We start from the raw sequence: 20,696 nt of genomic DNA on the forward strand, positions 1-20,696 counted from the left end.
CGAGGAAGCCAGTGCGGTCCGGCACGGCGTACTGGCTCTGGCTGGTACTCCGTACTGGCCCGTACCAGCTTACTTTCACCTCTGGATTAAGTGACGGTCGAGGTCGTGAGACGTTCCATAGAGCTCTCCTGGCCGCAGTGCCCATGACGGAAGGTGGTACGCCCGTTCTGCCATGACATTCATAAACACATCCCATCTTTAAGGTCCATGTCTGCTAGGAACTGAGCGCGTGGGTCACGGCCCGGACTAAGTCGAGCATGTTAGAACCATTAACCACAGAGCCTTTGTACACAAAAGCCCCTTTATCCTTCCATGAAGAGAGATTTGTAGCCTGTCCCAGCTTCTTTAGCAGTACGAATGCATTTTTCTTAGAACACTTCTTCACGTTATCCAGCACCTGCTGAGCAACAGACTCTGAGCTCTTTGGTGTTTCTGGGGGGTTGCAGTTACATTCTGTCCCTGTTCTGGTAGAAACAGACTGATTTTCACTTTCTCCGCGTCGCTCGGCTTCACGTACATTAGGCACCTTTGAAGCTCGGCGCTGTAAGGTTTAGCCTTTTAGTATTCGGCTCAGTCGGTTCTTTGAAGAACAGACTCGTTTCAGCATCCAGTAAGTGAGTTGTGGTCGGTCGTTAGGCCCCCTGAGGATACAGAGGTCACCAGTGTTCTGAGCGAAGCGTCAGATTTTTCCCAACTCTCTTTAGAATGCCGTTTTTTAGCCCCCCACCCTCTAGGGACCCAGCGTCCATCAGTTTTCTGAATGAACCATCAAACTGTTCCCAAATACTAGAATATAGGGGAGCGGTGACGAGCTTATGGTTTTGGGAGAATGGTTTGTCAGTCCTTGGTGTTTTATTCACAACCCCTAGAGCACATGCTCCGGGTTTGTGAATGTGTGTGGTTCTGCGCACGTTCAGAGTCCCTCGAACGCATGCTCCGGGTTTGTGAATGTGGGTGTTTTCTCAGGGTTTGCTGTGGCAGTGGCCGCTGAGGAACTGGAGTTGTGGTTGTTGTTTACCAGAGTCTTGTTTTGCCCTTGGGTTTGCCGGATATGAGGTTTGGACTGCCCGGATGCTTCATCTGCACTCTTGTGCTGTTTTGCGTTGTTAAAAGTCTCAAAGCAGATTCCTGGTTCTTTGGCGGTTCTGGAGGAGGTGTTCTTGTAGCGGACTAAGCGTTGTCAGAAAAGTTGCCCATGCCTATGGGGGGTGGGGGGAACCATTTTACAAAACTGAACTTTACCATCTTTCTCACCCACACCTATGTATTCACTTCAAATACAAAACCTCACAGAACAACCCAACCAATAAGCAAAATATATTTACTGGGCTTCTTCCATCCATCAGTCACTGATGCTGGTGAATTTTCCTTTCAGCTGTCTCGTTCCCTTTTCTTCTGAGCTTGTTTTCCTCTGCTCTAAGGATCTCTCATGTTTTCACCGTACTGTGGAGCAAACAGCATTATTATAAAACACATGAAACCGTCTTGTAAACTTAAAAACTTAAAAATATTCCTTAGGTGTTTTTCTGTTTAAAAGTCACAGCTTTAAAACAAATCATCCAGTTCAGGCTGTACGAGAAACACCGGTTTTGAGTTTATTTCTACCGCTAAAACATAAACCAAAAAAAAACAACAAACAAACAAACAAACAACAAAAACCTCAAAAAACATTTTTTTAAAATACATCTCATTTTGCAGAATAAAAACCAAACTGCTTTTAATATCCATTTTAAGCCATATTTTGCACAGGAAAAAACCCTGTTGGTTTGAAACAAACCAAGTACTTTTAAAACCCTACACCTATGCCTTGCCCAGACCCCTCTCACACACAAATTAGCAGCTTTAGAAACACACTAAACCAAGTTTGCCTCCGTATACTTTTCAATAACCCCCCATGCATTTAAAAGTCAGTTGCAAAAAAGTTCCCTTTCACTAAGGGATCAAGTGTTGCAGGCACATGCTTGTCCCGTTCCCCCATGTGTGTTTGGGCCTTCAGGTTAAAGAACAAGCAAAAATGTTAGTTACTATTACCACCAAGTCCCTATACAAACTGTGCAATACTTAAAGATTTTTAAATCAGTATTAAGCACAACTATAGTTAAAATGGTTTTTACCTTGGCCTGGTGGTGAACTGCAGCTTAACGTTACAGGGTCCATGCTAAGCAGATCATGCTGCAATGAAGATAGGCACCATGATTTTCTTAAGACAGCCTGGGCAAAGAGTGGCATTATACAATGTATAGTTTCAGAGTTGAAGCCAGCCAGCCCTACCTCTGTCTGCTGTCCAGCAGCCTTCCAAGAAAGTTTCTGTTGAAAAGGACAGTCTCCAACAGACCTGAGGTTTTTAGACCATCTTAGCCCATTGTTCAAACAGACTTCAGCATAGTAGCTAGCAGGTTAATTTAATCCCCACGGCTCTGAACTAATAGATCCTTAAGGACTTTAGGCACCCCTCCCGCAGCACCCCCTGTGGTGATCTGGGGTGGGGGAACCAAGCTGTCTGCACAACAGGGCTTTTTTTTTTCTTTTTTCCTTTTTTCTGTAAGTTAAAATAAATGTTTCTGTGGGGCCTTCTTAGAGTATTGAACAGTCCCCATTTCCAAGCGGGGGGCCCTTTGTAGATATCAATGAATGTCTTGGGGCTTGGGTTTTGTTTTTTTTAAACACGTTTCTTTCATGCTTAAAGTTTGAGGTGGGGGTGTTTTCTAGAAAGAATGACCCAGAGCATTCGACCAACTCCAGGGCCATATTTAATCTGTCCAATAGTGTTCCACCAACTCCTGGGGTCATATTGAAACTGTCTAATTGAGTTCTGCCAACTCCAGCAGTTATATTGAAACTGTCCAATAGCATCTGCGAATTCCTGAGGTTTTATTTCATTTCATATTAATCAGAACTCACCATCCACCCCCACCCACCCCCATCAAATTTAACCCTATGGCAACAAGGGTAAGTAATCGCAGTCACCCTGGCTATTCAGTGAGGGGGGGGCGGTTAAACCCACTCAGTTCAACAGGATAAGTCAACTGTATTGTGCTCAAACACGGGTCTGAACAGCCTGCTTGTTTTACTGTAAGCACATTTCTTAGGATTTTCCCCCCACCCACAACATACATTTCAGCTTTTTGCTGTAAATGGGTCACTTTTACACTCAAAGCCCACAAGCGCTAGCTTCTCACAAACAATTGATTTTTTATTTAAAAGACATACAGCTCCTTGAAACCAAGCCAAGATGCTTCATTAACACTTTTAGCTCATTTAAGGGCCAAAGGCCTTTGAACAGAAACACAGATAGTCACAAAGCCCTTTTCAATAGGGTTTATTTTAAAATTTACAGCTACCAAGTTTTCTATTGCGTGTTTGTCCCCTCACCATTCTCTAGCTGAATCCTTTTAGATTCCTTACAAATAGTCTTTTCCTTAAGCAGGAATCTGTAACTTTTTGTGCAGACTAGACGGCCAATATCACGCCGTGTCGTGGATAAATGACCCCGTTGTGTTTGGATCAGAATCACACGAGGCCCCTTTATTACGAGCATGCCGGGGCGGACCAGCGAACTGGCTTACCCTGAATAGAGATTTTTCAACAGGTTTTATAGCAAAACCCACAATTTGTGGGTCCTTGTTCACATGATTGCCATATCTGGACAAATGCTGTGCTAGTGAGTGAGTGGAGACCCTGACTGTGTTTTAAAGAAAATGAACCAGATGGTGCTTGCTTTTTTTTCACTCCAGCTGTAAGCAGGTTATTTTCTTTAAAACATAGTCAGGGGCTCCACTCAACTGCACAGCACTGAACAAGGTCCCCCCTTGCGCTAAATGTTCTTGGCTTAGGCACAGACATTGCACAGCAGAACCTCTGGCAATCACGGTGTTTAATCAGCTTTCCAAACCCAGCTCAGCACATAGGCCCCAGAGCTTGTGGTTTATATCCACTGAAGTCCAAGACACTCAGTCGTGGGGCTGTTGGCCTGGCGCATCTATGACACGGCCCTCGCAATCTTCACAAAGCTTTTCTCTCAGGCAGTGCTTAAGGGCAGCATAAACAGCAACGCGCATAATAGTCTGCGTGACTTTTTTACGCTCACGACGTGGCACTGGCTCAGTTAGTTCTATGCCAAGCCTCCTCCGAAACCCCTCATGGCCATCATCCTCAGAGTCCTCTTCAACAATTTGTATCGGCATTGAGCAAAACCGAGGTGGGCCCAGTTCATCTTCCCTGCTTGATGCAACGCTGTCCAGGGCTTCCAGGCCATCTAGAAAGGCATTGTTGAGCTGTTGAGAGATTTTCAGAACAGAAACAGTGTAAGCACCACAGTGTTTGTTTTTAGATTTACACAACTCCTGGTTCTTACCCGTTAAGAAGCGATTGCTTCTTAATCATTCATTTACCTGTGTGACGTCTTTACCATTCACCTTGTCCACCGGTGACTCCCCCCAGCCTCAATCGCATTCCACCTCTAAGTGGGTGGACAAAGAGAGGTCACCATGCTCATTGGGGTGTCTCACAAGCAGTTGGGTTTTGGGTTCTGGTTCCGGTTTATCCATCAATGGTTGGGCAAGGGCTCCTCGGTCACTCCTCCTCCTCCTCGGCACTGTCGCTGATGTAGCGCTTTCTCCGCGGATAGTCAAAGACCCTTGGGATGAAGACAGTCTGAAGTTCTCACGGGGATGGTGAAGGAGTCCAGGTTTCCTCTCAGCAGCCTTCCCACGATTTCTAAACCATGTGTCCTTGGTAAGAGATGGCCTCATCTGTCCGGCGCTGGGACTTAAGGGGTAATGGTGCTGCACTCTGATTGGCAGAGGGCCTTGGGAGGAGTTCTTAGTGGGGTCATACGGCCCACTTCCGGACGGCTCACCCTGCCCCGGAATTCTCCCTGATTGGTCAAAATCTCCTCTTAGGGCAGTCCTATCGGGTCAAACCCATCCTAATTGGTAGATGGCGGTGGGAGGAGTTCTTAGAGGGGTCACACGACCCACTTCTGGATGGGTCACCCCACCTCGGAACTCACCCTGACTGGTCAAATCTCCTCTCAGGGTGGTCCTTCTGGGATGAAACCCATCCTGATTGGTAGAGAGTGGTGGGAGGAGTTCTTAGAGGGGTCACATGATACACCTTGCTTCCAGTCATGTGGCCACCTTGACCCCGGAGTTAAACCACCCCATGGGGCGGGACTTCCGGTGACAGGTGGGAGAGACTAAGGGGTCAACGGGTAGGGCTTGGGAGGGTCAAGGGGAGGGGTTAGGGTTTGATTGATGGTGGCGTTCCTGATAAATACCAAGATGACATGGATACCTTCGAAAGAAATGTGGACTCGTTACCTCTGGACCGGGACTATGACTGCCCTATTGACCTACCACCTTGGTTGAAAGCTGCTTTTCCCTGTATTTATGCATTGTTGGGACCAGAATTAGTGGATCTCCCTGCGTACAGTCATGAAAACCGGTCCTAAGAGCAGGCCCTTTTGGGGAAGAAGAAATGTGGGACTCTGCTACGCCTCTCTTTAGACAATCAGCTTCTGAACAAAGTGATCATTTGAAACCATTACCCTCTGCTGCCACAAAAAAAAAGTGCCACAGAAACGTCAATCAAATCTCCAGAAATTCACAAAATCGTAGGTAGCCAGCCAGAGTTGCCAAATATGACAAACAGGGATCAAAGCCGAAAGGAAGTCCCTGTTTCGATGGAGTCTCTGGTTAAACCCAAAAAACAAATAAAGATAGCGGTATGAATGTTCGAACAATGTATGAAACAGGGAGAACAGCATTAGTAACAAAGGAAATGAGAAAATATGGTATTAACATCCTTGGGATCAGTGAGATGAGGTGGACGGACACTGGTATGTTAACACTGGACTCTGGTGAGACAATTTTTTATTCAGGACGCACAGATGGATATCACCATGAAGGGTGGGCATCCTTGTCGACAAACAGACGAGAAAGAGTTTGTTAGGATGGAGTCCTGTTACCTCCAGAATAATAAGAGCGAGATTCTTCTCCAGATATGCGAAGACCACCATCATCCAATGTTACGCACCTACTGAACAAGCCGAGGAAGAGGAAAAGACTTGTTCTATATCAGACTTCAGGAAGAGATACTTAAGACCCCATGCCACGACATCCTGATTTTGATGGGCGACTTCAACGCTAAAGTCGGTTCCAATAACGACGGGTATGAAGCATGTATGGGGCGGAAGGAGTTGGAGAGAGAAATGATAATGGTCAACGATTTGTAGATTTATGTCTTGAGAATGGACTGGTGATAGGTGGAACAATTTTCCAACACAAGACAATACACAAGCTGACGTGGATATCACCGGATGGGAAAACCAGGAACCAAATTGATCACATTGCGATCAATCGAAAGTGGAGAGGGTCGTTGTTGGACACCAGAGTATCAAGAAGTGCAGATGTAGGTGGCGATCATCACCTTGTATTGAGTAAGCTTCAGATAAAACTGAGAAAGACGAAGAAAGTTTATGGGCAACAAATTTTCAACTCAAGGAAGCTGAAAGAACCGTCGGTAAAGGCACAGTTCATACTGGAGCTCTCGAAAAAGTTTCAACTTCTAAATGATTTGCGAACTGGTAATATACATACTATTTGTGATAACGTTGAGAAGGTATATGCGGAGGCCAGCAAGACAGTGCTTGGCTATAAGAAAAGAGAGCGGAAAGTATGGACTTCAGATCATACATACATACTCATTGAGGAGAGGAAGATAGCAAAATTACGTATGCTGACTGGAAGTGGTGAACAACAGAAAGCTGCGAATGAAGAATACAGGGAGAAAAACAAGGCTGTGAAGAGAAGTGTTCGAAAAGATAAAAGGGATTATATTACCAGTCTGTCAAGAGAGGCACAATCAGCAGCCGTGCGGGGCGACACAAGAACTGTGTATAGAATCACGAGGACTTTGACAGGAGGGTTCAGCAATAGGTCAACAGCAGTTAGAGGAAAGGATGGGAGAATATTGATAGAAGAGAAAGAACAAATTAATCGATGGGCAGAGCATTTTAGAGAGACCCTAAATAGACCAAATCCTGAAGAGGTAGTTGAAATAGAGGAAACGAGTTTTCAGATGGAGGTAGAACAAGGGCCTATCACAGAGCGAGAGATAGAAGAGGCCATTAGACAGACAAAAGAAAATAGGGCACCAGGCGAAGATAGAATAACCGCAGAAATGCTAAAAGCCGACCTGAATATGAGTGCCGGGATTCTAGAGGAGCTATTCAACAAGGCATGGGAAGAAGAGAAAGTACCTGAAGCATGGAAGAAAGGTATCATTGTGAAATTACCAAAGAAGGGTGATTTGTCTTTGTGTGATAATTGGAGAGGTATAAACCTGTTATCAGTGCTCGGGAAGGTTTTCTGCAGAGTCCTGTTACAGAGAATAAGACAAGCAGTAGAAGAGATCCTGAGGGAAGAACAAACAGGATTTAGGAGTGGGAGAGGATACGTTGATCAGATATTTGTATTAGGTATGATAATGGAACAATCCCTTGAATGGAACTCGCCACTGTTCATGAACTACCTTGATTTCGAGAAGGCATTTGATAGCGTCCACCATCCATCTCTCTGGAATATCCTAAAAACATATGGATTCCCTCCGAAAGTTATTAACATCCTCAAAGATATGTATGCCGATAATAAGTGTTGTGTTCGCCATGAAGGACAGCGGAGCGAGTGGTTCCATGTGAGAACGGGAGTTAGACAAGGATGTCTTATTTCGCACATCCTATTTCTTGTGGTTATAGACTGGGTGATGCGGAAAGCCACCGAAGATAGGCCAAGAGGGATCGCATGGGGACCCTCTGGTCATATTGAAGATTGTGACTTTGCGGATGACATCGCCCTGATTTCAAGCTCTCAGATGGACCTTCAAGAGAAGACTGATAGAGTAGGTAGAGCAGCAAGGTGCGTGGGACTTAATATCCACACCGGTAAGAGCAAAACAATGAAAGTAAAAACAGCCAGCTCGACGAAGACAGTAGTATGTGACGTAGAATTGGAGGAGGTGAACGATTTTAAATATCTTGGTAGTTACATATCAGCTGATGGTAATATTCAGAAGGAGATATCTACCAGAATTGGTCTTGCAGCAACTGCATTCTATAGACTTCAGAACATTTGGAGGTCGGCCATCTTGCAAATGAGAACCAAGGTAGAGATCTACAGGTCGAACGTCCGCTCTGTGTTGCTTTATGCGGTGGAAACAGATAGAAAGTCGGCTTTGGGGTTTTGAAGGAAGGTGTCTTAGGCGAATTCTTAACATACACTGGCCGCAGCATATCACCAATGTTGAAGTGAGCCGATTAACGGGCATTAACAACATAGTGGATGAAGCCAAGCAACGAAGACGGAGATGGTTGGGGCATGTGTTGAGAATGGGTGCTGATAGACACCCTCATATTGCCCTACGATGGACACCACAAGGAAGAAGGAGGAGAGGTAGACCATTGGGGACGTGGCGAAGGACCATTGAAGAAGAAATGAAAGGCATGGGAATGAAGTGGGATTAAATTTGCTGCCTCGCTCAAGAACGAAACGAATGGAGGAGAATGGTTGACGCCTTATGCTTGACCGGGAGTGAATAAGAGGAAGAAGACCCTCTGCTGCGAATCCCACAATTGTTGGCTCACAGGAAATCTGCAAAGGGTTTCATCAAACTTCATCTGCAAGGATTTCCAATCTAACCCTCGTTTGGGCAAGAGACAAATTGAAGACAGATTTCAAAACAGACGATGGACATTTTAACGGTCTGATATGCTAGTTGAGCTAACTAAGGGTCCCCTGACCTTGAAACACTTCATCAGTGATGTATTTGGGGACAGTGTCATCTATTCGGGTGAAATATGTCTCTTTTTGGAGAACCCAGAGCAGCACACGCAGCACATCCGAACCTGGAGAGGTTTCAGCAGCATGGTCTCAACACAGAATTGGAAAAGCGGAACCTCCAGCCAACTCTCCACAGAGTTTTGGGGGTACATCCTCTCCCCAGAAGATGTTACCATTGATGCAAATAAGGTGGAAGCCATTCATAAATGGGGCGAAGTTGGAAGTCCTCAAGAAGTGCAGCGCTTCCTAGACTTCACTCATCCTGTGAAATCGAGACGTGCTGGCTCTCAGTGATGCTTAGACGGAAAACCACGCACCCCACACAGAGGTTGGAACCACCCACTGCCCGGTTGTCCTGAGGAGCCATGATTTCTCCAGGAGCTGGGTAAAGGGCACAGGGATCAGCCTCTCAAAGGTAGGGGAGGGTCGTGTGAGGAGAGGGTCTAAGAGAGGAGGATCGTGGGCTAGGCTCTGTATTTGGGCTTGGCAGGGATCGAGAGAAGGGAGAGGGCTGTTAGAGGGCAATGCGAGGTGGGAGGGGGGTCGGAGATGGGGGCAAGGCCTGAAAAGTTCAGCTGATTTAGATCAACTGTGCCAGAGAATCACTGGTTGAAGTGACTGAAAGCTCTGAGCTGGGGCTGGCCAAAATCCTCCTCCTCAGATGGGAACATCCCAGAAGTCTGTAGAAGCTCAGCCTCTGAGGTGAACGTTGCGGCCCTAACCTCTCTCTGCTCTGTACCTCACAGGATTCCAGCCGGCTGTTCCAATCCAGGAGGAAAACTGTGCCACCGAAGTCTCCCAGCACCTGGGCAGTGAAGTGCCACTTAACCCCGCTGTGATGCACAGACCTTGCCCTGGCTGGCTGCACAGGGCTGAATTTCACCCCGTCAGAGTGTAAGGAAATAATTGTCTGAAAGCCTTTTTCTTTTTGGATGTCTGTCTAGTGGGAAAGAACCATGGGGATTTCTAGCCTGTTTTGCTCCCATGCCTGGTGCTTCAATGATGCAGAGACGTGCTGATACATTGGTTGATTTCCCCACCTTTTAATCTACTCTCTCTTCTTCTTTTAACAGGTATTCTAAGGGCCCCCGTGCATCATATGGGCATTCTTGAGTGTGCAGATTGCATCAGACCTGCACCTGAATAATTAATAGTGACTGAAATATGCAGACACTAAAGTTCTGCAGCCAAATTCTTGGAAACCTTCCTCTTCAATGTAAGATCAGGATTTTGGTTTAAATTTATTTTTATTTTTAAAAAAAGTGCTAAGCAGATGCTACACTGTAAGAAGCGGAAAGAGAATCAAAAATTGAAAGATTGTTACTAAAACCAATGAACAACTGCAGAGAGTGGAGACCCGGCAAAGCAAACAAATGAATACTGTGAGTAAATAACCTGAAAGCAAATGGGGAAGAAAACCCCATCTGGGTAATTGTGGCTCTTGGGACAAAAACTGGGTTCCTGGTACGTAGCCTGGCTGAGATCATCCCTTTTCCCTGGGATTCAAATGTCATTCTCTGTGTGGTGTCCTTATTTTAATCCTAGGAAAAAGATCCCCAAAGGAGATGTAAGGATCCGGAACTCTAATGTCTGCCAGAAGCTTCAGCCACCTTCACAGGTAGAAGTCACTGGCTTTCCTACTATGCCACTAGTGCTCTTTCTGCTCACCAGGTCTGCTCCCTTCAGCAGGACAGAGACACCCCTTAACTCCCCGAGTCCTGATTTCCTGCCATTCAAGGGGCTGAGGGTTTGCATTGCCCCCACCCCCACCATCAGAGACTTTTCCTATGGGAATCTCCCCAGAGCAGGGGAGAAATCTGTTCTTCCATTAGAACCAGTCTGCTCAGTAAATCCACCCACACTGACCTCATCTCAGATGCTTTGTTTATCTGAGATTAGTGGTATCTTTGGAAAACCCTTAGCGTGTCAAGGTGTGAGGTGGAGCAGGGAATACAGGAGCACCAGCAGATTCCCCTGAAGAACACCACCCTGTCTTTCTCTGGTCAGGCTAGGCTCACCGTCCATTGTGGAGGTGAAGACCAGATGAGAGCTGCTGGATTGACCTTGATGTGCCATGTCCTTGTGTGGATGAAGGACCTACATCTCAGGGATGGCCAGCAGCAGATGTAACACATGTCTCCAGGAATGGGCTAAATAACCTACCTTGAGAGGTAAGTAAAATCGTGGCCACAAATAGACATCACAGGAATTGGTGGGGATTGACCCAGGGTCCTTCAGCACAAGCCCCTCTCACTCACTGTCAACAAATCCAGCTCCACTCACTAGACCACACCCCATTCCAGAGCCCCAGATACTAGGAGCCCTGATTCTCAGAGCCAGGCCTCACATCACAAGGCCAAACCTCCTCCCATTCTGTGTCCTGTAGAAGGGACCATTGGCAAAAACCTCCTCTACATTCCCCCTGTCATAGACTGCGGCCACGGGTGACAAGTGAATGAGCTGAGATCTCCCCTGTGGGAATCCGAGGGGCTGCACATTTGGGGTTTCACAGGGATGGCCTCTGGCAGCCATTGACAGAGTGTTCCTGGGAGGAGATTTTCCATCTCTAACAAAGGGTTTCTGTTCCCCCAGATCTCAGCCGCTCAGCAGAATGCGGGAGAGCCGAGTGCTGATGGGCTAGAGGGTCCCAAGAGTCGTTGTGCAGCAGGGGCAGTGTCTGCAGTCACCATGGGCCACACCCTGCGCTCCAGACAACCCAGGCTGGTTCCCTGAATTGCAAAGGGGACTTTAGCTTGTGGAATTTGAAGCTTCAGCCACCTTCACAGGTAGAAGTCACTGGCTTTCCTACTATGCCACTAGTGCTCTTTCTGCTCACCAGGTCTGCTCCCTTCAGCAGGACAGAGACACCCCTTAACTCCCCGAGTCCTGATTTCCTGCCATTCAAGGGGCTGAGGGTTTGCATTGCCCCCACCCCCACCATCAGAGACTTTTCCTATGGGAATCTCCCCAGAGCAGGGGAGAAATCTGTTCTTCCATTAGAACCAGTCTGCTCAGTAAATCCACCCACACTGACCTCATCTCAGATGCTTTGTTTATCTGAGATTAGTGGTATCTTTGGAAAACCCTTAGCGTGTCAAGGTGTGAGGTGGAGCAGGGAATACAGGAGCACCAGCAGATTCCCCTGAAGAACACCACCCTGTCTTTCTCTGGTCAGGCTAGGGCTCACCGTCCATTGTGGAGGTGAAGACCAGATGAGAGCTGCTGGATTGACCTTGATGTGCCATGTCCTTGTGTGGATGAAGGACCTACATCTCAGGGATGGCCAGCAGCAGATGTAACACATGTCTCCAGGAATGGGCTAAATAACCTACCTTGAGAGGTAAGTAAAATCGTGGCCACAAATAGACATCCCAGGAATTGGTGGGGCTTGACCCAGGGTCCTTCAGCACAAGCCCCTCTCACTCACTGTCAACAAATCCAGCTCCACTCACTAGACCACACCCCATTCCAGAGCCCCAGATCCCAGGAGCCCTGATTCTCAGAGCCAGGCCTCACATCACAAGGCCAAACCTCCTCCCATTCTGTGCCCTGTAGAAGGGACCATTGGCAAAAACCTCCTCTACATTCCCCCTGTCAGAGACTGCGGCCACGGGTGACAAGTGAATGAGCTGAGATCTCCCCTGTGGGAATCCGAGGGGCTGCACATTTGGGGTTTCACAGGGATGGCCTCTGGCAGCCATTGACAGAGTGTTCCTGGGAGGAGATTTTCCATCTCTAACAAAGGGTTTCTGTTCCCCCAGATCTCAGCCGCTCAGCAGAATGCGGGAGAGCCGAGTGCTGATGGGCTAGAGGGTCCCAAGAGTCGTTGTGCAGCAGGGGCAGTGTCTGCAGTCACCATGGGCCACACCCTGCGCTCCAGACAACCCAGGCTGGTTCCCTGGATTGGAAAGGGGACTTTAGCTTTTGGAATTGGTGCTGGTGCCTGTGTCCACAACTGGGATGTTTTCATGAGGCTACTCAATGGTCCATGAAGCGCCATGCAAGCAAGGGGAGAATGGACATTAGAGAGCGAGGCCGGTGCCTTTGCAGGGCTGCTGCAGTCGAACATCCGCAGCCAGAAGAGAGACGATGGGAAACTCGCTTCAATGGCTAGCCACAGCCACAGCAGCTGTCTCATAAAGCTCTGCTCATGCTCCAGCCAACAGAGGCAGGACGAAGAGCCACACTGGGAGAGCCTGATTTGCAATTAGCAAGACGCGGTTTTTTCAGTGGATTATGCTGCCCTGACCGTCCATTTCCTGCAATGTGCACATCCAGCCTCCCTGGCTGACCTCAGTGGGAGCTAGGTTCTCCGTGCCCATAGGACATGGCTGGCCTTACCATGAGGCGAACTGAGGCGGCTGCCACAGGTGCCAGACCGTGGGCGGGCGCCACTAGGATCCAGAGTGTAGAAAAATTGTCTGGTGCTGGTGCATATGTTTTCTCGCTGCTCGAGATGCACAGAGATGGTGGAGTGCTGTGCTGGAGGAAGGGGGCCCAAGAGACATAACAGGCAGGCAGGAGAAAAGGGGAGAGGGAATAACAGAAAGCAACAGGAGCTTCAGGGAGAGAGAGGAGGAGGAGCCTCTTATGTACCTCTTGAGCACCCCCAGGAGCCTGGACTGATTAACACCAGCTTCTCAGGGAGCTTCCTATTTCCTGAAGTAGTAGGAGCCGGTTAGGCCCTTAAGAGGCTGATATCTTCCCTCACTCAGGCCCTGCTACCAGCCTGCTTCTTTGTCCCCTTCAACTGAGTTTTGAGAGCCACTCTAGCTGGCACAGAACAGCAGTCATGAGTGAAAGAAGAAAACGCCCCTCTGGGGCAGCATTCAGAAAAAGAAAGCAATCAAAAGAAGCTTTTCTGTCTAAGCAGGAAGGAGCTCTCCTGAGATACAGAGACACAAATGTTCACGGTGAGCCTTCCATCCCCAATGCGGATGTGAGTGGTGAGGAGATGCCTGATCTTCCAGTTAGTCAGAGTGCAGGCAACCTGGCAGCTACTGCAGCATCCATATCTCCATCCCAAATGGATGTAAACCATGCACATGCCTGAAGAAAAGTGTAGATCAGAGAAGAGTGTGGTGGAGGCACAAGAAACAGCTGCTGCTGGGTTTAGTTCCTTAAGTCTAGATGATCCAGGACTGTGGACCCACCTGAGCAGTAGCCTGAGGGACTTCCTTGTACTGCATGGGCCACAGCAAGTGAAAAACTTCATGTTCCCCAAAGACAATGAAAATAGAAGCTTCCATCCAACACATTCCTGGTGTGAAATCCCCAATGGTGACAAAGTGGAGAGGTCATGGCTTAGGTACTCAAAAACCCAGAATACTGCATACTGTTTTTGTTGCAAACTCCTCCAGTCTAACGTTCCAGCCACATTGCGTTCTACAGGAACAAAGGACTGGAAAAAATCTGGCTAGAAATGTGGCATGCCATGAGAAGGCAGCAAATCACCAGAGAGCATCTCATAGGCGGAAAGAGCTTGAGATGAGCCTAAGGGTAAAGTCCACCATAGATGATCAGCATCAAGAGAAGATTGCATCAGAGACTCTTTACTGGCAAAATGTTCTGAAAAGGCTCGTTGCCATTGTGAGAATGCTGCTACCCAAAACCCAGCACTGTGTGGCACTTCAGTTCAGCTACATATGCCAAACAATGGAAACTTCCTTAAAATTGTGGGGCTGATGGCTGAGTTTGATGCCATAGTTGTCATTATGGAGGATAATGCTATGACAGGAACTGTTCTTGGGAGAAGAGTAGCAGAGGGAAATGGAATCACCAGAAACATACATAACTTCAAATTTCTGCGTGGCTTAGTGTGGTGGCATGACATACTGTTTGAAATAAATGTTGTAAGCAAGAGACTCCAAGGTGTTGACCTTGATATATCTGGCGCAATGGAACAACTGGACAAAGCAAAGTCAGACCTACAGTCTGACCGGTCAGATGAGGGATTTCAAACCGTTCTGAAGAGTGCACAGAAGTTGGCAGAGGAACTTCACACTGAAGCTATTTTCCCACCCATTCAAGAATACAAGAGTCACCGAAGAAGAAGACATTTTGATTACGAGGCAGGGGATAATCCCATAAGAGACCCCAAACTGACAAAGTGGAGAGGTCATGGCTTAGGTACTCAAAAACCCAGAATACTGCATACTGTTTTTGTTGCAAACTCCTCCAGTCTAACGTTCCAGCCACATTGCGTTCTACAGGAACAAAGGACTGGAAAAATCTGGCTAGAAATGTGGCATGCCATGAGAAGGCAGCAAATCACCAGAGAGCATCTCATAGGCGGAAAGAGCTTGAGATGAGCCTAAGGGTAAAGTCCACCATAGATGATCAGCATCAAGAGAAGATTGCATCAGAGTCTCTTTACTGGCAAAATGTTCTGAAAAGGCTCGTTGCCATTGTGAGAATGCTGCTACCCAAAACCCAGCACTGTGTGGCACTTCAGATCAGCTACATATGCCAAACAATGGAAACTTCCTTAAAATTGTGGGGCTGATGGCTGAGTTTGATGCCATAGTTGTCATTATGGAGGATAATGCTATGACAGGAACTGTTCTTGGGAGAAGAGTAGCAGAGGGAAATGGAATCAGCAGAAACATACATAACTTCAAATTTCTGCGTGGCTTAGTGTTGTGGCATGACATACTGTTTGAAATAAATGTTGTAAGCAAGAGACTCCAAGGTGTTGACCTTGATATATCTGGCGCAATGGAACAACTGGACAAAGCAAAGTCAGACCTACAGTCTGACCGGTCAGATGAGGGATTTCAAACCGTTCTGAAGAGTGCACAGAAGTTGGCAGAGGAACTTCACACTGAAGCTATTTTCCCACCCATTCAAGAATACAAGAGTCACCAAAGAAGAAGACATTTTGATTACGAGGCAGGGGATAATCCCATAAGAGACCCCAAACTGACAAAGTGGAGAGGTCATGGCTTAGGTACTCAAAAACCCAGAATACTGCATACTGTTTTTGTTGCAAACTCCTCCAGTCTAACGTTCCAGCCACATTGCGTTCTACAGGAACAAAGGACTGGAAAAATCTGGCTAGAAATGTGGCATGCCATGAGAAGGCAGCAAATCACCAGAGAGCATCTCATAGGCGGAAAGAGCTTGAGATGAGCCTAAGGGTAAAGTCCACCATAGATGATCAGCATCAAGAGAAGATTACAAGTTACATTTCAGCAGGATCTACTCCAAAGGCTGTTCTGGAATATATGTGCACAAATAAGATGAGCAGCCTCTTTCCAAATGCTTTTGTTGCTCTGCACATACTTCTATCACTTCCTGTAACAGTTGCCACTGGAGAACGCAGCTTCTCCAAGCTGAAGTTAATAAAAACACGTCTACACTCCACAATGACACAGGTCAGCCTTGCATCCATCTCCATAGAGCGTGAGCTGGCCCAGACGGTGGACATGCAGGAAGCAGAAGCAGTTCAAATCTTTGCAACCAAGAAGGCACGGAAAACACCGCTTTGATTATTCAAACAGATAAAAATGCCAGTGTTTACCATGCAGACAAGAAAAGTTACGTTTGCTGTTCAGGCATTTGAAAGTTGTGTTACTTAAAATTTTGGAACAAGGCATTTTAAGTTATTAGTTTCTCCTTTATTGGGGGAGGTAGCAGAGCAGTACCATGAGAGGAGTAGAACAGGAAGAAGGCAGAATTGAGACCTTTCAAAGTTTTGGCCCGAGCGAGGGGGTATGGGGGTGTCATTTGAGCTCCCTGCCTCAGGTGCCAAAATGTTGTGGGCCGGCCCAGCCACGGGATCAGTGCTCAGAGTGTTCTCGCAGCAGCTTAGCCTGCAAAAGTGGAATATGAGAGATGCAATGGTCCAAATAGTTAAAAACTCGTCCTCCCTGTTTGTCTCTGCGGTTTTTGTGTTTGCAATTAAAGGAAGCCAGATATCTAGCTACTTGAGAGCCCCCTTGTTCCAGTCAGAGTGAAAATCAGCGCTCGCGTGCGCACAAAACATTATAGGGAAAAGATGGATTTTTAACCTAAAGCCACACTCAGTTCAGAAGATACCAAGAGGAACTGCCCTCTTTCAAAACAGCTTGTGTCTTCTATTCTCAAGGATGGCTCTCTGGGCTGACATGGACCACCAGCTTCTGTGAGGGCAGCTTGACTTTACTGCTTTTGGAAATAATGGCAGATGGCGGTGTTCCTATTGAAAGAGGACCTCTTTGCTTAAAGGCAGCTTTAGCCTCATTCCTGTCAACAATGATGAGAGCTGGTGGCCATTTTGAAAGGTTGCAATTCTCTGAAGAAGAACAATTCACCATTAAAACTTTCGGAAAATGTGCCCCTTGCCTATGGACTTTTTACACACATACACATAAATTCTTATGCATCAACCGTTTTAGCAGAAAATTTCAGCTTTTTCTCAAAAAAAAATAAAGCTTGAACTCTGGACATTTTTATTTCTCTTCTCTGGACTTTTTCAATTCTAATCTATCTTTTTTTTTTTTTTTTTTTTTTTTTAGATAGGGCAACCAGAACTGCACAAAGTATTCAGGGACTGAGGATACAATATATTTATATATAGGCAATATGATATTTTCTTTCTTATTATTTATCCCTTCCCTAATGGTTCCTAACATGAAGTTAGCTTTTTGAACCACCACTTCACATAGTTTTCAGAGAACCATCCACAATGACTCCCAAGATCTCTTTCTTGAGTGGTAACAGCTAATTTAGATCCATCATTTTGTATGTATAGTTAGGATTATGTTTTCTAATGTGCGTTACTTTGCATTATCAACACTGAATTTCATCTGTCATTCCCTGGGCTGATCGCCCAGTTTCGTGAGATCCCTCTGTAAGTCTTTGCAGTCAGGTTTTGACTTAACTATCTTGAGTAGTTTTGTATCATCCGCAAGCTTTGAACCCTCACTGTTTACCCCTTTTCCCAGATAGTTTATGAATAGTTTAATGCAGTTCTTTATGGAACCTCGTTGTTTACCTCTTTCCATTGTGAAAGCTGACCATTTATTCCTACCCTTTGTTTCCTGTCTTTTAACCAGTTAGTGCTCCATGACAGAACCTTCTCTCTTACCCCATGACTGCTTAATTCGCTTAAGAGCCTTAGGTGATGGGCTTGGTCAAAGGTTTTCAGAAAGTCCGGGTACACTATATCCATTGGATCACCCTAGCCTACATGTTTGTTGACCCCCTCCAAGAATCCTAATAGACTGATGAGGCATTATTGCCCGTTCAAAAACCATGTTGACTCTTCCCTAACAAATCATGGTCATCTGTGTATCTGATAATTCTGTTCTTTACTATAGTTTCAACCAATTTGCCTGGTAATGAAATTAAGCTTACTGTTGTAATTGCCAGGATCATCTCTATGTCATTTTTTGAAATCAGGGTTATATTAATTTTCCTGCAGTCATCTGATACAGAGGCTCATTTCGGTGATAGGTTACATACCACAGTTAGTAGTTGCGCAAATTTCATATTTGAGTTCCTTCAGAACTCGTGTTTGAATAACATCTGGTTCTGCAGTAAAGACTGATGCAAAAAAATCCATTGAGATTCTTCCCAATGGCCTTATCTTCCTTGAGTGCTCCTTTAGCACCTCAATTGTCCAGTGGCCCCACTGGTTGTTTAACAGGCTTCCTGCTGTGCTGCTGAGGTACTTAAAAACAACTTTCTGTTTATGTGTCTTTTTTGCTAATTGCTCTTCAAATGCTTTTATGGCCTGCCTGATTCTATTTTTATACTTGGACTTTCTCTTAAGCTTGGTTTTCCTCTGCTAGCCTCAGGACTTGCTCATGCAATACTCCAGGTGCCTATGAAATGCTACCTCACTTTGAAAAGGCTGCCCCAGGTCACTGTAAACACTTCCTGGGTTGCATCACTCTGTAGGAAGGTAAAATCTCCATGGAGTCTGAACTAAGGTGGAGTTGCTCTAGGAGCTCACAAGGGGGCACAGGGGGTTCTGGAGCTCCACCACCCAGTCCCAGAGCAACTGAGGCTGCATGTCCTGCCCTTGGGAAAAGTGGTGACCCTTTAGACAGAGTACTAACGAAAACAAGCTTGCAGGTACAGTGATTTAGAAATAAATTACTATGTGAATTGTTTCAAAGACTATGACACTATCAATAGTAATACATCTTGCTCTGAAGGGGACATTTTCAGTTCAGTAAAATAGCAGGGAAAAAGACCTAAAAAGTTCTTTAAAAAAACTACCCACTGCCCCAGAACCACCCAAGACTTAGTTCTTTGGTCATTTCCATTGAGATAGGGAGGACCTGGGTTGGGTTATTTAGGGAGAAATAAATGGTTTGACACTGTTAAATTTTTAAAGGACATATTTTTTAAATTAATTTTAACTCAGAAATTAACAGATTCACTAGCAAATTCTCAGAAAATTCATTCTTTAGTTAGGGTGTAGTGCTGTAAATATGAGGAGGACGTGGCTTAAATATCTCCAGAGTCAACAACTGGACACAGACAGATTAATATTTTGCACTAAATCCTGATCTTATTAAAGACAAGTGGCAAAACTTCAATTGACTTCAAACTACCTGAACTCTAATAATGCATATGCAGAAGGGGAAAGAGTTAAGATTTCACCTGTACGTTTAACTTTGCTGTTTCCTAACTCTTGTGTAACACTGGTAAAACTGTTTGTCATCTATGTAGCCCCTTCTTTGTTCAGGACCAGAATGTGGTATATTGCTGCCCAGGTCGAGTCCAACTTCCTCTGATGTTTCATGGGGAAAACAAAGGAAACCAAACCCCAAATATTTGGGTGGGACATTTTCAGTGTGTGGTGAAATTTGGAACTAAAACCCTACAGATTTTAATAACATTTTTTTCAAACCCAAAGTATTTACGTAGAGAGGAGAGATGCTGTTGTTTTGTTTTTCTGAAAACTGTGATATTCCTGGGGGGGGGAACCTCCATGAAGTTTCCCACAAAATTAATATTTAATTATTAAAATTAAATTAATTATAATTTAAAATTTCTAACCAGCTCTAATGCGTCTCCATGACTCATCAATGTATATGAATGGTGCAATCTGAGGATTAAGTTACTTCCCAACAAGAGAGACTGTCTCAGAATCTTGTCCATCATGAATAATTTCTGCACTGTTTGCTTCCTATTATTTTAGCTTTCCGTCCTGCTAGCTACATTTCACTTTATTGGTTAGTCAAATAAGATAAAATAGGGTTACATTAAAAAGAAAATGTTTCTATCGCAGGAAAATAAAGTGGTTTACTCCATTATTTAGCTCAGCTTGGTTCAAATAGAACCCTACCTGCTGATGAGCATTTACCGAAAGGCTTCAAAGGGTTTACATTAGTAAAAGGATGGATTTTTAAGTTGAAGTGTTTATTGCTAGTTTATAAAGCCAATACAGATTCCCTGGAGTTTTCAGATCTCTTGATGACAGAATCGCACAATTAAGTAACTAAGACTCATGTTGCAGACAGCCATTTTGGGTACAGAATAACTGCCCTCAGATATATTGTTCTGTTGGGAGTGGGGTGCGAGAAGAGATTTTTACTCATGCCCACTATTTCTATTCCTGTTTTCTTGCACAGGGATAATGGATCTTCCACATTTGGGTGGAAGAAGGTCCAAAATAAAGCTCCAATTTCTGATTCTATTCTATATAGACTTACATCACCATAATATCTGAGCATCTTCCTGCTGTGTATTAAGTGACATGATTATTTGTTCTCACTTCTTCTCCCCATTATTCCTGGGGGAATTCTGCACCATTGCACAATGCGCAATTCACGTCGCATTAATATTCTGTGCAGAATTTCCTTCACCTCCCCCAGATTTGGTAATGCAGAGCTGCTGGCTGCCACTAGGGGCCGCTGGACC

The 20,696-nt window shown here is 45.6% G+C and overlaps 1 long non-coding RNA gene across 1 annotated transcript; it reads left to right on the forward strand.

Annotated features, from left to right (window-relative positions):
* The first annotated feature begins 10,174 nt into the window (after positions 1–10,174).
* On the forward strand, positions 10,175–12,325 carry LOC120395145. Its single transcript, XR_005592491.1, has 3 exons — positions 10,175–10,219; positions 10,383–10,455; positions 12,013–12,325. It is a non-coding gene; the product is annotated as an uncharacterized LOC120395145 (long non-coding RNA).
* Positions 12,326–20,696: the final 8,371 nt, after the last annotated feature.

Source organism: Mauremys reevesii, unplaced genomic scaffold (genome assembly GCF_016161935.1).
Source record: "Mauremys reevesii isolate NIE-2019 unplaced genomic scaffold, ASM1616193v1 Contig99, whole genome shotgun sequence".
NCBI lineage: Eukaryota > Metazoa > Chordata > Testudines > Geoemydidae > Mauremys > Mauremys reevesii.